At 38.2% G+C, this 16,791-nt stretch overlaps 1 protein-coding gene across 10 annotated transcripts in view; it reads right to left on the reverse strand.

The window, feature by feature from the left end:
* Nucleotides 1-16,791, reverse strand: part of LRRC4C (leucine rich repeat containing 4C) — a 988,415-nt gene that overhangs the window by 15,683 nt on the left and 955,941 nt on the right. For 5 of the 10 annotated variants that reach the window (XM_081099067.1, XM_081099069.1, XM_081099066.1 and 2 more), the window contains one exon: nucleotides 11,340-11,390. The exons of 3 other annotated variants lie outside the window; for them this stretch is intronic. The gene's annotated coding sequence lies outside the window, so the exon portion shown is untranslated. Of the gene's footprint in view, nucleotides 1-11,020; nucleotides 11,088-11,339; nucleotides 11,391-16,791 lie in introns of all 10 variants that reach the window. 2 more of the 10 variants (XM_081099061.1, XM_081099063.1) reach the window with 1 other exon arrangement.

Genomic DNA, 16,791 nt, shown 5'->3' on the forward strand with positions numbered 1-16,791 from the left:
TGTTAAATGGCATTTAAATATATAAAATAAATATCAAAAATATAAATCTTTGTTTTACTATGGTTGCAAATATCAAAAAATTTCTATATGTGACACGGCACCAGAGTTAAGTTAAGGTTTTTCAAAATGCTGACACACTGAGCTCAAAAGGTTCGCCGTCACTGACCTAGACAATCACAGTTCAAGAGAACATAACCCACCAATAGTTCCCCAGTGCTCACAGAATAAAGCCTAACTCCCTTACTGCCTTTACCCACTAGATGCCAGTAGTACCCCCAGTTATGGCAATCTACAATGTTTCCAGACATTACCAAATGTTCCTGGGGGAGGGGGCTTTGCCCTCTTGAAAACCACTACCTTATATGACATGCACGACACCATGATGCTGCACCATATTGCTTTCCCAGTCCCACTGTTCTCCGTAATACAGTCGAGGTTGCAGGCTGTTTCTGATTCTAAAAACGACTCCCTACTTTACCTCTTCAGGGACTTGCTCCTGTTTTCTCTATGGCCTGGGATGCTCTTCTGTGATTTATCTTTCAAAATTGTACCCAATGTCAGAGCCAGTTTTGCAATGACAATTTCTACTATTCCTTCCTTGGTCTTACTGGCCAGTATTAGTACACGCCTTCCCTAAGTGTCTGTAATGCCAAGACTACAGCACTTATAAAATCTGTGTTTGAATCTAAATATTTGGAAATGCATCTGACCTATTTAATCATAAACTTCTCTTGTTGTTGTTAATTCTCACTCGAGGATATTTTCCCATTGATTTTTAGAAAGAGTGGAAAGGAAAGGGAGAGACAGACAGAGAGAAACATCAGTGTGAGAGAAACACATCAATTGGTTGCCTCCTGCACACATCCTGACCAGGGGCAGGAATCAAGCCTGCAACTGAGGAACATGCCCTTGATCAGAATTGAACCCAAGACCCTTCAGTCCACAGGCTGACACTCTATCCACTAAGCCAAAACGACTAGAGCTAATCACAAACTTTCTAAGGACAGGAATGGAATGATGTCTAGACAATCAGTAAATATTTGCTGAATTGCATTTCTGAATGGAGTCCATATTTTAATATCTGTTCAGGAGCCAGGCTAATCAGCTAATCTTATAATAACAAATAATATATCAAGTTCATTGATAAGCTCCATGTATGAATCAAAAAGTTAAAAATCGTATACAACTCACTATAAATGGTAAAAGAGGGCCTCAGTAACTAGTCTTTACCCCCACCCCACAAACAATAAAGATTATAAATAAATTAACCGTGTGAAGAAGATTTCCAAATAGCAGCAAGTAAATGGGTGATTGAAGACAACAGATGTGGGTAAAAATTTACCCTTACCAGCAATAAGCTGTATGCTAAGTACCACATCCACAGTACAGTACCCTGGCACATTATATATACTAAACATGGGTATACTAAATGAAATAAAAAAGGAAGAAAATAAGGAATTAAAGAAATAAATAAAAGTAGACTCTAGAAAATATTGGTTATTGTAAATTGCCAATTACTTAAATAACTAAGTGTACACTAATGAAATATAGAGAGTTAAAAAAAAGTCAGAGATACAGCTGTGAAACTTCCTAGAGATTGGATATCCTGACTTACATACTCTATTGCTGTGAGGATACATGAATAAATATAGTAAGAAGAACAATTCCTGGTATATATAGTCAATACTGTATGAATGTTTGTCATTGTTTTTATTATTGATATTTATCTACTATTGACAACTAAAGCCCAAGTATGGAGAATGATTAATAAATCAGAGTCTTCTAACCTGATGCTAAAGCAATTTGAATTAAGATGTTTTTGTCTTATTTTTCATCAACCACCTTATTTAATTATAATTTGCTTTTCCATAGTTCAATCCACTTGTTCCTCAGAAGTTCATGAATGGATCGTGGGCAATTTGTAAATCTCTTTATATGCACAGTTTTGTGTAAATGTGATTGTGTATTTTTATAGGAAGGTTCTTCATTGGTTTTACCATTATGTTCTCTAAGAGATTTATGACTGCAAAAAAATTAAGTTCTACATGAAAAAAATTTGACAGATTGAAAAATTTGAAGGGTCTATTATAGCTCTAGCTATAATTTAGCAAATTGGCAGTCTGCTCTAAATATCCATTTCTTCTGTGTTTAGTAAGTGTGAGTACCGTCTCATTGAAAGGAATTTTAGAGATAAAACGACAGGTTTAGAGAGCCTTAGGAATAAAGAGGGTCCCTGGGGGAGGAATGCATAGGTGAGGGCTTGGAGCTGACAGAAGGCATACATTTACAGAGGATAAAGAAAAGTCACAGAGTACCGGGAGGAAAGAAACATACTTTCACAGAGAACAGAGAAATTTGGACAGATGTTGGAAAGAGGGAAACATATTTTCACAGGAGATAAAGGAATGTTGCAAGATAAGGGGGAGAGAAAGTGTGGGATACCACCTGGGTTTTGGACTTTGAAGTTGATATTCTGCGAAAGAGTGACTAATTAGAAAAGCACAGGGTCATAAAATGGGGAAGGGATCCAATTAGAAGGGAACATGAAGAGTCAAAGAACTACAGAATTTATAAACCTTAGAAAAAAGGGGGCTTAATTGGTTACCCCCTGAAGAATTCCTCCCTACATGGGACTTTGTATTTGCTTCCAATAAATTTTCACCCTTTTACTAACAAGTCCTTTTAGTCTGATAAATTTATTCTTTAAACTTTGCAAGGTAAGAACCTGCAAGGGGGAGATCCGCTCCCTGAACCCCATGCTTCATCATGATGAGCTACCAATATCACTTTGCTGAAAATAAAAATATATATATAACATAAAATAAAATAAAAATTAAGAACTAGACCCAGATATGAGTAAATTCTTCAAGACAAATGTCTATTGTAAAAGATTCTGGAATGAAGCCTTCCTTGGGTGACAGTGATCCTTGGCACACACTTTAAACACTGGTACTTAGGTGACAATTTGTCACCCACATCATCTCTTTATGGACTTTGTGTCGATGTAAGAATCAGGATGCTGGTGTGAGGAAATGGGATCCTGAGCTTCCTCAAGAGAAAGAAATGGGAACTTCATTGCTCCGCATCTTTTCTTCATTTGTTCCTCAAGTGAAAATGAACTGAGATAGCTCAATTGAATTGTTAATGTTTATCTAGCTCTTAGAATATTTTGGGTAATAATGACTAAAGCCGAAGGAGACAATATCATGCTTACTAATATCTGTAAAGGTCAAGTGTATATCGGGAATAAATGAGAAATAATTATATTCCATTAAAACAACTATAATCAAATCCTCTGTAACCCACCCTGCTCCTCACTCCCCTACCCAAAAACTCTAATGTTGGGTGGAGTTAAATTGCAGAAACTTGGTATGTTTTTTAGCTACTCAGGATTCACAATAGCATGTTCCTTTCTAGGGAATCTGAGTTTGTAAAAAAGGAACTAAATGATAGCAAATAAAAGAGGCAGAACATTTCAAATTACATTTAATCAAAATATGGAAAATTATGTATCTCCTCATGGCATTCTCCTGTCAGTCTGCAGAGGCTAACTGTTATTCTTTTATATTTACATATATTTATTTATTAATACTAATATTTACATATTTTCCTATACAAGTGAATGACAGGGAAAGTAACCAAAGAAGCTTTTGAAAACATAAGTCCTTGGCAAGGCAGGTAGAGAAAGATTTTATGTCAGAAGTTGGCAATGCAGTTAATGACTTGGCTTCCCATATATCCTTGGGGTTGATGATTAGCTGGGAAGAGTTGATAGCCATTAACCCCCACCTGATCATCAATCCTTAGGAAATGCCCTGTGCAAGGTCATCATTGCCATTATAAGTTGAAAACAAACAAATCTACAGTAGCACCCAAAAGGCATATGGATATTTTTTTTAATGAGTAATGCAATTTAAATTGCTTGGCAAGGAATCTGAAGAGAATAAATACCACATACATAGAGCCATTCAGATTTTAAAACTACCTTCCAGTGTTTTACCAAATACGTTCTTCCCTGATTATTATTAAAATGTGCAAAGCCCTGCCGAAACCGGTTTGGCTCAGTGGATAGAGCGTCGGCCTGCGGACTGAAGGGTCCCAGGTTCGATTCCGGTCAAGGGCATGTACCTGGGTTGTGGGCACATCCCCAGTGGGAGATGTGCAGGAGGCAGCTGATCGATGCTTCTCTCTCATCGATGTTTCTAACTCTCTATCTCTCTCCCTTCCTCTCTGTAAAAAATCAATAAAATATATTTAAAAAAAAATGTGCAAAGCCCTGATTTCCTAGACAGTAACCAGAAAGCACTAAACACGTCTGGGATTCATTTAACTGGAGAGTGCTGAGAAAAAGAATCTCAAAAGTCATTTCAGTTCTAATAGTATATCATTCTAAGTATGTTCACCAACACTGTGTGAACTTTACACAGAAACTCCTTTGATTTGATAACTCCTAATCACTGATTGTTTAAAACACTGCTGAGACAAGCCTAACATAAAAAAAAAAAAAAAAAAAAAACGAGTCATGAACCAATGCTAAAGGGCTACATTAAGTGAATGTATACATGGTGATGTGAATAATTATAAATAGTCTGGTGTTCAAAGGGAACTAGTAAATTTTTCATAGTTAGTGAAGGCTATGTGGACATGAGATTTAGTAGGATATGTACTGTGGATAAGCAAAAGGTCTCACATTCCAAGATAGAGAATAAAATTTTCTTAGAGCCTACTAAGTGTCAAGCACAGTGCTCAGTTCTTGACCCTTGGGGTCAAGTGTCTCACATAAATCTCACAGTGTAGTGGGACAAGAAACTACAATATAGCAGGAAATGCTAGAGGAGAATGAACAGTTTTAGGAGGACACACTAAGGGAGAGAAGAAAGAGAGAGAGAAGGGGGAGAGCTTATTGGAAAATAGGCATGTCCTGGGTGAAAAATGTATGGAAGTAAACATGAGTATAGGCAGAGAGAGGCACAGCAGACTACTATTAGGAACATATACTAATAAGCAGTGGGATAGAAGGAATAATAAGTAACAGCACTGTGAAAAATTATCAAAAGAAGTTAGATTCTATATATAGTCATAAGATGGGTTGTAGGGACTTGATTTTTCTCCTTTTGTTGGAAAGGAAATAAGACAATGAGAAGAATTCTTAAGGAAAAGCACATTTGCAATAATGTGGAGAATAGATAGGGAAGAGTACATGGTAAGACCTAAAGGTCAGCTAAGAAATTATTTTAATAATTTAAGTATACAAAGATGAGGGCTTGAACTAGGCTTTTCTTTTTATCTAAAATATAAACTGACATGCTATCATGATGTCCATATCTCTGTTCTGCAATCCTCCCTTTGTAAGACTTCTTCATACTTCACCAGCTCCCTAGACTCCTGGCCCATAATTGGATGCTCTGACTTCTATTTACTCTGGACTCCCTAAAACATCAGAGCAAGTACTGCTCATCTAGACCTGGCTCCCACTGAAGGCCTCGGAGCCACTGCCTTCCAGTTTCAGCATGACTTACGCCTTTAATAAATTCACCAAAATGACCCATAAAAACCTGATAAGGAAACTCTCTTTAATTGAGTCTGTGTTTACGAGATCTGAGCAAGGGAAGGAAACAGAGTAGACTCTTACTGTGGTTTCCAGGCAATGTCACTTAATCAGAATACAGATAGTGGGGATGGCCTCCTAATTAGAAATGGAACTGCTTTCAAGTAACCTCAACACTGTTAACATTGCATAATGAGGAAACCTTGGTGATGACATGTCAGATAATGGAAATGACTGTAATCAGTGATTTCCTTGTTTCCCCTTAATGACCACAAAAGAGGGAATTATAAGGCCAATGCAGGACATTTGGAAATTGGATTCTTATTTATTTACTTAAGGCAGTCCTCATTTTGCTTGGTGCCAGTGTTAACCATAGTTTATTCACATTGGAACCAAGTCCTTTTTCTTGCACACTTCTTTTATAACAGATTTGCACTCAGTTACTATGGAACCTTGTAAAATGAGGACCCGATTGTAATATGAACAAGCTTCAGTTAACACAGTACTTGCAAAGGAAGAACTCCTTCTATTTTCCTGCATCTATTTGCCTACAATGCAGTGTATCTAAAAATAAATCATGACAAAAAGCAGGAATACACATGTAGAGCAATAAGGAACCCAGTCCCCTATGGTACCTTAATGGGATAAGAAAGTAGGGGAGCCTATGATTGGCCCTATTTAAGCCATTAGTCAAATATTCTTTCCTTGGTTTGGATAATGAAAGTTATCTCTTGGTTATTTCTCCCACCATCTTTCTTTATTCTTTAAATGATGCATGCTAGAAAGAATAATCCAATAGAAAGAAAGGTGGGTTCTATAGATGCTAGGTGTCATTAATGAGAGACACCTAAATGTTCTGTACCCTTCTGTAAAATGCAGACAGAACATATGCTCTTCCTATGCTAAAGAAATGGGGAAAGGATAAAGTTTAATCAAAAGTAAGTGTGACAAAAAGTACAGTACACAAAATGAGGGAAGAATATGATATAGTTGTCACTCCTACACTCCTCAGTCCTGTCTTTTAAGCTATAATTGCCACATGAGCAGACATGGAAGGTAGGTGGAGATGTAAGCAAAACTCTAAGATCAATGGTTGGCAAACTACTGCCCATAAACAAAGTTCAGCCTACCACTTGTTATTTTTTTTCAATAAAGTTTTATTGGAACACTTAAACACCCATCCATGGATGTATTATCTAAGGCTGCTATCACAGTAAAGCAGAATTGTGCAGTTGTGACAGACGATATGGCTCACAAATTCTAAAATACTTATTCTTTGCCCCTCTACAAAAAAAGTGTGTTGACTCTTCTGTAGAGTATAGAGAAATATTCCTTTTCTTATCCACTCTCCTCAGCACCAAATTTACCAAGATGATCCATCAGGGCAGTGATGGCGAACCTATGACACGCGTGTCAGAGGTGGCACGCAAACTCATTTTTTTGGTTGATTTTTCTTTGTTAAATGACATTTAAATATATAAAATAAATATCAAAAATATAAATCTTTGTTTTACTATGGTTGCAAATATCAAAAAATTTCTATATGTGACACGGCACCAGAGTTAAGTTAGGGTTTTTCAAAATGCTGACACACCGAGCTCAAAAGGTTTGCCATCACTGCATTAGGGCATAAAATAAAAAAATGTTAAAATTTATATTTATAATTTGTTTCATCTAAGAAATAAGAAAGGGATTAAGACTTACTACATTGGCAATGGAGCCATGTGTCCCATAACATATATGAGGAATCCTGAGCAAAAGAGGAACTTCCACAGCACAGAGGGGTTACCTACTCTGCATGACCTGTTCATATGTTTTCAGCACATCGTGACTGCTACTATTCCTGGGTGTCTGGCTAAGTGGCTTTAGGGATTATATTATTTATTTTTAATTAATTAATACAAAATGAAGAAAGGGGTTTGTGAGGATTCTTTCAAAGATAACACAGAATGCATATTCTAGTAACTAAGCAAGCATAAACATACAACAGATAAAAATGGTAGAGCTAACATTGTATCTCCTAGTATAAGCTCTTTGAGGCAATAAAATGATTATAATTTAAAGACATGCTCATTCAGATTAATCCTTTATATATGTGTCTATGTATGTGGGTGTATCCATGAATGTGTGTTTGTGTGTGTGTTCATGATCACGATCTCCAGCAATCATGCCCCATCACACCCTTGTCCTAACTGTACACTCACTTCTGAAACCACTTCTGAAACACTCACCAACATCTCTGACTGATACCTGACGAGTTATTTTTCTTTCCATCCCACCCTTTTTCTCCAACCAGAAATACTCAAGTGTTGCTACACAAAATCAATGCTTCATCTGCCCCTAAGATTGAGAATTGTAATTGTACATGTCCCTTTGAATCCTGAGGGAACAACCTGGAAACAGGTCTGTAAGTATCCCTTCCCTACTTCATTTTCTCCTTCCCTGCCCAAAGTTTTTTCCTCTCACCATAATTAGAAATATGAATTAAAATCGGCTAGATTTCAGCTTTAAAACACACGTACATAGGACCCAAAGAAGAACAATAGACTTTGAGAGTTTTAATATAAGAATCCTAGAGATCTACATAAAAATTTCAACTTCCGCCCTAGCCGATTTGGCTCAGTGAATAGAGTGTCAGCCTGTGGACTGAAGGGTCCCAGGTTTGATTTGGTCAAGGGCATGTGCCTTGGTTGCGGGCACATCCCCAGTGGGGAGCATGTAGGAGGCAGCTGATCGATGTTTCTCTCTCATCGATGTTTCTGACTCTCTATCCCTCTCCCTTCCTCTCTGTAAAAAATCAATAAAATATATTAAAAATTTTTTTCAACTTCCTCCTTCACTGTAGGGAGATCTTGCCAATAACACTCTGTATCTCTGTTATGCTAACCTGTAAAATGGGTGTGATATTACCTGTCTTTCCTTTATCATGGTTATCAAGGATACCTTGAGACAGTCTATGAATTATAAGATCATTTTAAACTATCAGTATTGGACAGATTTTAAAGACCGATCATTTTTTTTTTTTACTTTAAATCCATACTAAAAACAAAACAATTCAGAACGTGGAGGAAGGAGGGAGACAGCAAAAAAAAAAATATGGTTTTCTAGCTGACATACACTCTCTGAGTATTTTACATATGCACTTTTACTTAATCCTCATAACAACTGCATGATCCTTCAATTAGATGCTCTGATAATTACTTACCCAAATCACACCATCAGTAATTGATCCTACATCTATCTAAATTGACCCATTTTAACCACTGCACTGCATGTACACACTTTATAGCTTTGGATAAATGACTTATTCTTTAGGCAACTTATTTTCCTCATTGTTAAAGGGATAGAGAGAAACATCATGCCACAGGGCACTGGCTACATTATCGTCACTAATCCTAATAAAAGTCCATTTTTAGAAGTGCTTTATATTCATGTTTTCTTTGAGAAACTAAGACAGCATTAAAGCACTCTACCAAGCCAGTTGGTTGGGGGTGGATGGTGGAGTGGCGCTAAACTTCAACCACCAGCTCCAAACCCATTTTCCTGCCTGGCGGTGTATTTTGTGTGATTAACTAAGACAACCTAAATGAAACTGCATAGCAAAATATCTGGCACACAGTAGGTATACAATTTGTAGAGTATGTTTTCTTTCCTAAATAAACTTGTCTTTTCTCTTGGAATATAATCATCATAATAGCTATGCTCTATTTAGAAGGCTGAAAATTAGGACTGAAGAGAAACATCAGTCTGGGTTGACTAAATGAAGGAGAAGCTGTTGTTGGGGTATGAATGTAGACTGTGATATGCAGACTGCAAATTTTCCACTAGGTTCCTTCTTGCCAGCATGTGCTATTTGAGCAAACTTCACTCTCAATTCTTTTGTTTTTGAAGAAAAACATTTCCAGCTAATAACACAATTACACTTAAGTATCAGAGCTCATTTTAGTATTATTGCATTTGTTAAATCTAACTGAGTCCAAATTACTTCCTCATTGCTCATAAGAGAAGGGGAGGAGGAAAATGAGGGGCAGGGGGAGCACTGAGGTAGGGTGAGGATTATGAGGGTTAAAGGAAGAGAACGAGACATATGCACAGAGGGACAGAGACAAAAACAGAGATATCAATGCTGCATATAGCCTCAAGTCCAATAAATGTCAGTTAAACTTGCTGCCCACGGTTTCTATGGAAACCCCTTAAGTTAAGAGTGGAACACAGACATTTTTTGGACTGCAATTCACAAGCTGTTTATTTAATTATGATGAAACATGAGACTTTTTGGGCCAATACTATTATCATACTGATAGCATTTAGAATTCAACAAATAGGTATAGCAAAATAAAAAGTTAGTTTCTTTTTTTAAAAAAAAAAAAAAAAAACTATTAGCTCCATGTGATTTGCATGCAAATAATATGCATCTTGAATTTACAGGACTTCACACATGATTTCCCGAAGGCGAACCCCAAATTAGCTAAATGACATTTGCTAAAAGGGAGTTCTTCAGAGGTCTCATGCCAATTAGACACCCCCCATGCCCAGTGAACAAAACCAAGGTCACAGCATATTTTCAATTAAACCCAGGATAGCACCAAAATGCAGCACAGCTGGAAAAGCAAGCTCATTATTACCTCATAGATCATTTGTGAGCAATGAATAGGTCTCTGGTGCTTTGCTGTTATACAGACATTTGAATATAAAAATAAAGAAAACAGCTTCAGATTAGCGTTTGCCTCCCAAAATAAACAACCACTTTTAGGGCATTATTCCTGGTGCCCATCCCCCCCCCCCCCCCACTGACGAGAGAGAGAGAGAGAGAGAGAGAGAGAGAGAGAGAGAGAGAGAGAGAGAAGAAAACACTAGAAGTCATCATTTCTCTGTCTCTAATTAGAAAAGGGTTGCTTTGCCTTTAATTTGGCAACAAGGAACCATCTGAAAGATGGACTCATTCAAACTCTTGTTCCTTCACTAAACAAACAAGTAGTGTCATTCTGCTGTGTGTCAGGCACTCTTCTAGGGACAAGGAAGGCAAGAAGATTAAACCCTACTCCCAACTTAATTATGGACTTTTTAGAAGGGAATGCATTGACGTTGTTGGTAAATATTCAAGGAAGGACAACTATGGCTCATAGGTACTGGACTAAAATAAATCCAGGATCCTGCTTCCAGGAGATGACAATGTAACGGAGACAAAAAGACACTTGATCATAAGTCACAGAGCAAGAAGTCAGTACTTCTGCCTGCTGCCTCCTGATCTCCTATCTATGGATAGAAATGCCACCCACGGATGCTGTGCTACAGTCAGGGGTAAGCGTTTTTGGGCATATGGCATGATTGGCTGCTGCGGGGTGTGCGGTGAGGAGGGACCTCCAGAAATATTTCCACAGGAGAAACACTAATCCAGCTCCAACCATGAGCCACCACTACCCTTATAACATCTTTAGCCCTTAAAATATGACTGAAGGAGGAGGCACTCACAATGGAAGGGAATCCCAAGGACAGCCATCTCTGGGGCCAAGCTGGGAACATGAAGGCTGCTTCTAAACTGGCAAAGAGAAACATACAAGGAATTTGCAAAAAATGACTCCACATATGTCTTTTCTACTATATTGCAGCCTCTTTAAAAAAACAAAAAACAAAAAAACCAAAAACCATTAGTGGTTTGCAGTTGCTCATGCTGGCAAAGCCAATCATTGCTGTTATTGGAGTTGACAGTGTATAATGAGCCACTGCCCATTAGCTGATGCTGTGGTGTTCAGGATGTTGTGGGAAAGATTTAGCATGAATTGTCACCCACCTAGCTCTCCATTGTGGTCTCCATGCATAAACAGGCAACGTGTTTGACAATCTAAAAAAACAAAAGCATACATTAGAACAACTCAGCTTATTTCTCTATCTGCAGCCACCACTATCACCACAGACAACACTGGTGACAATATTTACTATTGAATCACAACTGTATTTTAACACTCTCCCGGGAAGAAAGCCAAAACAACTATCTTAACCATTGACCATTGTGAACAATGCATTGCTTAATGCAAATAAAAAATACAATTGGTGTCAGAAGATCTGTAGTCTATACTTGGTTCTGATTTATCAGATGTATGACCTTAAGCAAGTCCCATGTTCTCTCTGTTCCAGTGTCTTTATCAATACCACCTCTGAAGATGAAATGGGATAATGTATTTTGAATATAGATGAGAAATAAGCAGAGCTCTCTGAATTATTAAAGTCAAATGACATGTTAAGAATTTGACATTAGTTTCTGCGGGAAACTCCAATTGTTTCCCACCGCCCCCCCCCCCAAATCCAAAACCAATAAAGATATGAACATCTCCTCATCTTCCCCATCCTTCATCCTGCCCCTACTCTCCTCCTAACACTCTGGTGGCCATGGCAGATTAAAATTTAGAATCTGATCTTGAGGGCCTCAGAGTAATCGAAGCAAAGAAACATGAAGAGGTCGAGTTGGCATTTTGCACAGCATGATGAAGTAAACGAAACAATCTTTCATTCCAACAAATACAGTACAGATCTTTACAGCTTAGCTGTGCAGTTGGCACAAGCTGCAAAAAAGAGGAAATCGTGAACAAGAGCAGATAGAAAAAGCCCATGCACTTAGTCATCAAGGCCCAGAGACCGACATGGATATTGAAATCACCAAGAATTCTATCAGGAGCAGGACTGCAGAGAACAACTGGGAGGTAGGTGTTAAAATCTTCAAGGGATGAGGAGGAGTGAAGTGTGTGTCTGTGGTTGACTCCTTCAAGGAGGTGCTAGCAGGTGGTGGAGTCTGATGGTGTAAGCTTCTGAGCTGAGTATTTTACTGTGTGACATGTTTTTTTTTGAAACAGATAACGTAAGTCAAAATGTTTCATAAACTTATAAGCAATATACCACAGATGAATATTATTATTATTCCATAAGTAAAATGGAATAAGATTAAATTTTATTTCTGAGATGATCTGTGCATTTTTTGTCATCGGTTTTAAAAAACGGTTTGGCTGGTTTGGCTCAGTGGATAGAGTGTCAGCCTGTGGACTGAAAGGTCCTGGGTTCGATTCCAGTCAAGGGCACATGCTGGGTTGTGGGCTCGATCCCCAGTAGGGGGCATGCAGGAGGCAGCCAGTCAATGATTCTCTCTCATCATTGATGTTTCTCTCCCTCTCCCTTCCTCTCTAAAATCAATAAAAATATATATATTTTTTAAAAATGGATAACTTAGTCTTATAGAAAGTTTCCCCAAATATCACAGTTTCAAGAACCATTAACTATCCTTCAATAGGGCATATAAAATATGAGTTATAAGTTAATGTGCTTGGGATTTATAATAATGTGAGAGCAAGGCAATGAGTAATGATACACGTGTGTAGAGGGGGCAAAGAAGAGGCGGGAGATACACTTAGGTCCATTGCTAAATCAAGAAGCCAATTCACATTTCTCATATTAGGCAAAAATTAGCAGCATTAGACCTAGTGACCACTCTGTCCTCCCTGCACTTGGCTCCCAGGAAATCCCTCTCAATTTTTCTTTCACCTCATTGGTCACTCTGCTCAGCCTCCGTCAGTAGCTCTGCCTTATCTCTTGGGCCACTAACACTTAGAGTGCACCTGGGCTCCCTTAGGGACCTCTTCTGTATCTGTACTTACTCTATAAGTGGTCCCACAGTGGCTTTAAACACCACTACAAACTAAAGACTGCCCAAAATATAAACATCTATAGCCGGCAACACAGATATGTATCCACTAATTTAAGACCTCCAGTTGGAGGCTTTGGAAATAACCTCTCCAAAAGAAACTCTTGATTCTAACTCAACCTCCACTGCTTCCTCAGGAAACTTGTACTTGCTGTCTCTTCTGCTTAGAGTGTTCCTCACCCAGACAGAGCTGTAGCTATATAGGCACATGACAATGGTACTTCTCTTATCCAAATGTCTGTAGGCTTGGTTCCTTCACTTCCTCCAAGCCACCTGCTCAGAGAGGTTTTCCTCAGCTCTGCTGCTTAAAATATAACTGCTCCTTGTCCTCATCCTTCTCTATCCCTTTACTCTGCTTTATTGCTCTTTCAAGCATTTCTCACAACTAGCGATAACGCGTATGTATGTACGTATGTATGTATGCATGTATGCATGTATTTTGTCTCCTACAACATGAAGTCTCAGGACATAGAGTTCATATGATTTGTTTATTGATGGAGCCCATCAATGGTCCAATGATATAGATAAGGAAACAAAAAACCAGAGAAGTAGAGAAAAGCAGGTGAAAGGGGGAGTATAAACATGGAGATGGTGAGGAATCCTAAATCAGAGCATGTGATAGCACACAGAATGTAAGCTGATAAAATTCCAACATTACACGTAGTGATTTTGTGACTTAGGCAAGTTCCACGGTATTTTTAGCCTTCAGTGCCCTCGTCTGTAAAGTGAGGGTGAAAATAATAGAGCCGAGCTCCGAAGGTTCTTTTGTTCATGAAATGAGGTGATGCCCGTAAACCAACTAGCTTGGCATATTGCAAGCTCTCAGAAAGAAATAATATGGAGTATCCTCAAAAGTGTATGCACACACTTTGAATAATTATAAAGGCAGTGTTTATTAAAATACATTTCATTTGCAAAATTGAGCTATCAGCTGTTAAAGTGTGCATACATTTTTTGGGACACCCTGTATTTTATATTTTCCAAATCAAACGTGGGATTTTCTAGAACAATAAACAATAACTATAAGCAGCAAAGTCTTGCAATCAGTACCACTTTGAAATTTTAACTGAAAATTAATCTGGTTGCCTGTCGAGGTTAAGCATGTGATTATGTGAGAAGGTGTTTATTTCAAACATGGAAAAATCCCTGGGAAGTTAGAGGTCCTATTGAGCCATTTGTATTTTTAAGTTGTTTATTTAGATTCAGCTTTTCTGTATATGGTTTATATGCCATTGCTACGATGTGACTTAATCTCTCTATCCCTCTGCCTAGTTTTTAATACACTTTAGTGGTGGGGCTGGGGGAGGGGTGGGAAATAAAGCCAGAATATGTAATTCAGTACAAGACAGAGAAGTTACCCACTTGCTCAGCCATAGCCTTAAAGTACAGTGATACAGCCATTTGCAAATCATGGAAAGCTCATGTGTGCGTGACATTTTCTTTTACTATAGCTGCTCAGAAATGATTACTTCTCACTAGTTCTATTCTGACTTGCTCCTTTGTCATCTGGCATGCCCACAGAGAGAATTAACCCCTTGCTTCTCATTTTTCCCATAATATTCTCTTCATTATGCCAGTTACCACCTTGTGAGAACCAAGACTATATCCTATTAATCAGTACATTGCCACTGCAGGATGCTGTGCTGAGCAAACACAGGAAATAAACATTTTTTAAAACTAAAATGAAGTGAATATCTGAATGTAGACATGGCTGAATATATATGCTAATTAAACACCTCTTCAGCCACTAGTGGTACCCTAGTGTAACACCGGAGATCAAGATGTGTGGGAGTAGGAGATGCTACAAAGTGTCCTTGATTTTCAAATAATGACACCAGGTTGACCTTCTGCTCTAGCCCATCTGATCTCTGGTCTGAAAGAACACATGATAGCTGTGGTCTGTGTAAATGTGGCATTTATCTTCATGAGTGTAGTGATGAAGAATGAATCAGGACTGGCATGGTCCTGGCTGACTTATCTCTCCTCACAAATGAAGATAAATAGCACAACATATTAGCCACTCTGCATTACACATATTGATTCCACATTTGCACCCCCACAAACAAACATACACTAGGCTTTCCTCAACCTGATTGTCTTTCACTTTCAAAATATACAGTGAACAATAACAACAGAGAACCTGTGGAAAGTCAGAGGGAAGAAAAATGCTGAAATAACTTCTATGAGATAAGCCATGTGACCTGTAAGCAGATACTGCAAAAGACCCTATCTCTGGGATCCATAACATGGCTGCAAGCCTCAAAATAAGATTTTCACCCTCTGTGGCTGCTGTTGTTAAACTACTGATATGAGAAAGTTAAAAAGACCCCCAAGGTTACTACACTGGGCACTCTCCAACCTATGGAAAATTGCTAAGATGGTGGTTTTTAACACAATGGTTTCCAAGACCTCCTCCTGGTCATCTAACAGATAGTCCTCTTAGTTTACTTTTAATATCAGATGCTATTAAATATCTTCAAATGATAGCACACAGTTTTGATTTCTTAATTGAACTAGTATGTCTTCATTAAGCTTCTAAAATTGTGGTAAGGTGGACAGGGTGCAAAAGGCTGAATACTGATATGATTAGGGATGCTATCCCTGCCCAACTCTCATGGTTAGATGTGGTACTCAATGTCAGCCAGTTATTGGATATTGCCTCTTCTAGGTTCTAATGCTGCAGGATGTAGAATCATTTTAAGTTACTGTATTCAAATTGAAACCTGGCCCTGTTGGGGAGAATTTAGTCCCCTCAATCTAGTTCACTAGAAATGTTTATGTCTAGATTATCAGAAAGCCAAGTCTGTCCTTGCCAAGGCAGTTGGAAGTTCCAGTCTTTGCCTGTTACTGCCCATACCCGAGTTTTCCTCAATGTCGTTAGTCCTTCTCTCCATTTAAGAGTGGGCAATGTACCAATGTACCTCCTCCTGCAGGCAGAACAAATCCTGGCCATCTTCTCTAGCTTAATACTCATACTCAACCTCATGACACCATTGCTTCAGATTTAGCTCTTATCTTATGCTCCGTTAGCTTATACTGTATGCTCTGTCTACTGGAAGTGCTACCAGTTTGGCTCCAACACCATGACTTCATATTTACTTGTGATATTCTTGTGGGACTTCTGTCCTCTTCACTGAGTCTAAATCTTACTTATTATAACATATCCAATAACCCAAGTCCTCAGTGACTTAGGACATGGCTTGTTCTAGACATCCAATATGACCACGTTAAACCCCTCCAGCACTGAGACCCTTTCTGATATGTATCTTATTCAACATTAATTGGATGCTTACTAAATACCAGGGGCTATTCTAGACACTCAGGATTCTGCAGTGAGTCAGACAGTGAAGAATGTAGCATGGAGCTTCTCTTTTAGGGATTAGACAGATAACAAACAATCCAGAAATTATCAGGTAGAGATAAGTATTGAAATAAAAATAAAATAGTGATGATACAGGGAATGGCTGAGGGGGAATATTATTACACTGATTTGGTCTGGGAAGACCCTTCTGAGAAAGAGACATTTAAGTTCAAGAATAAAAAGAAAGAACTC

The sequence above is a fragment of the Myotis nattereri genome (assembly GCF_964212035.1).
Source record: "Myotis nattereri genome assembly, chromosome: 9".
NCBI lineage: Eukaryota > Metazoa > Chordata > Mammalia > Chiroptera > Vespertilionidae > Myotis > Myotis nattereri.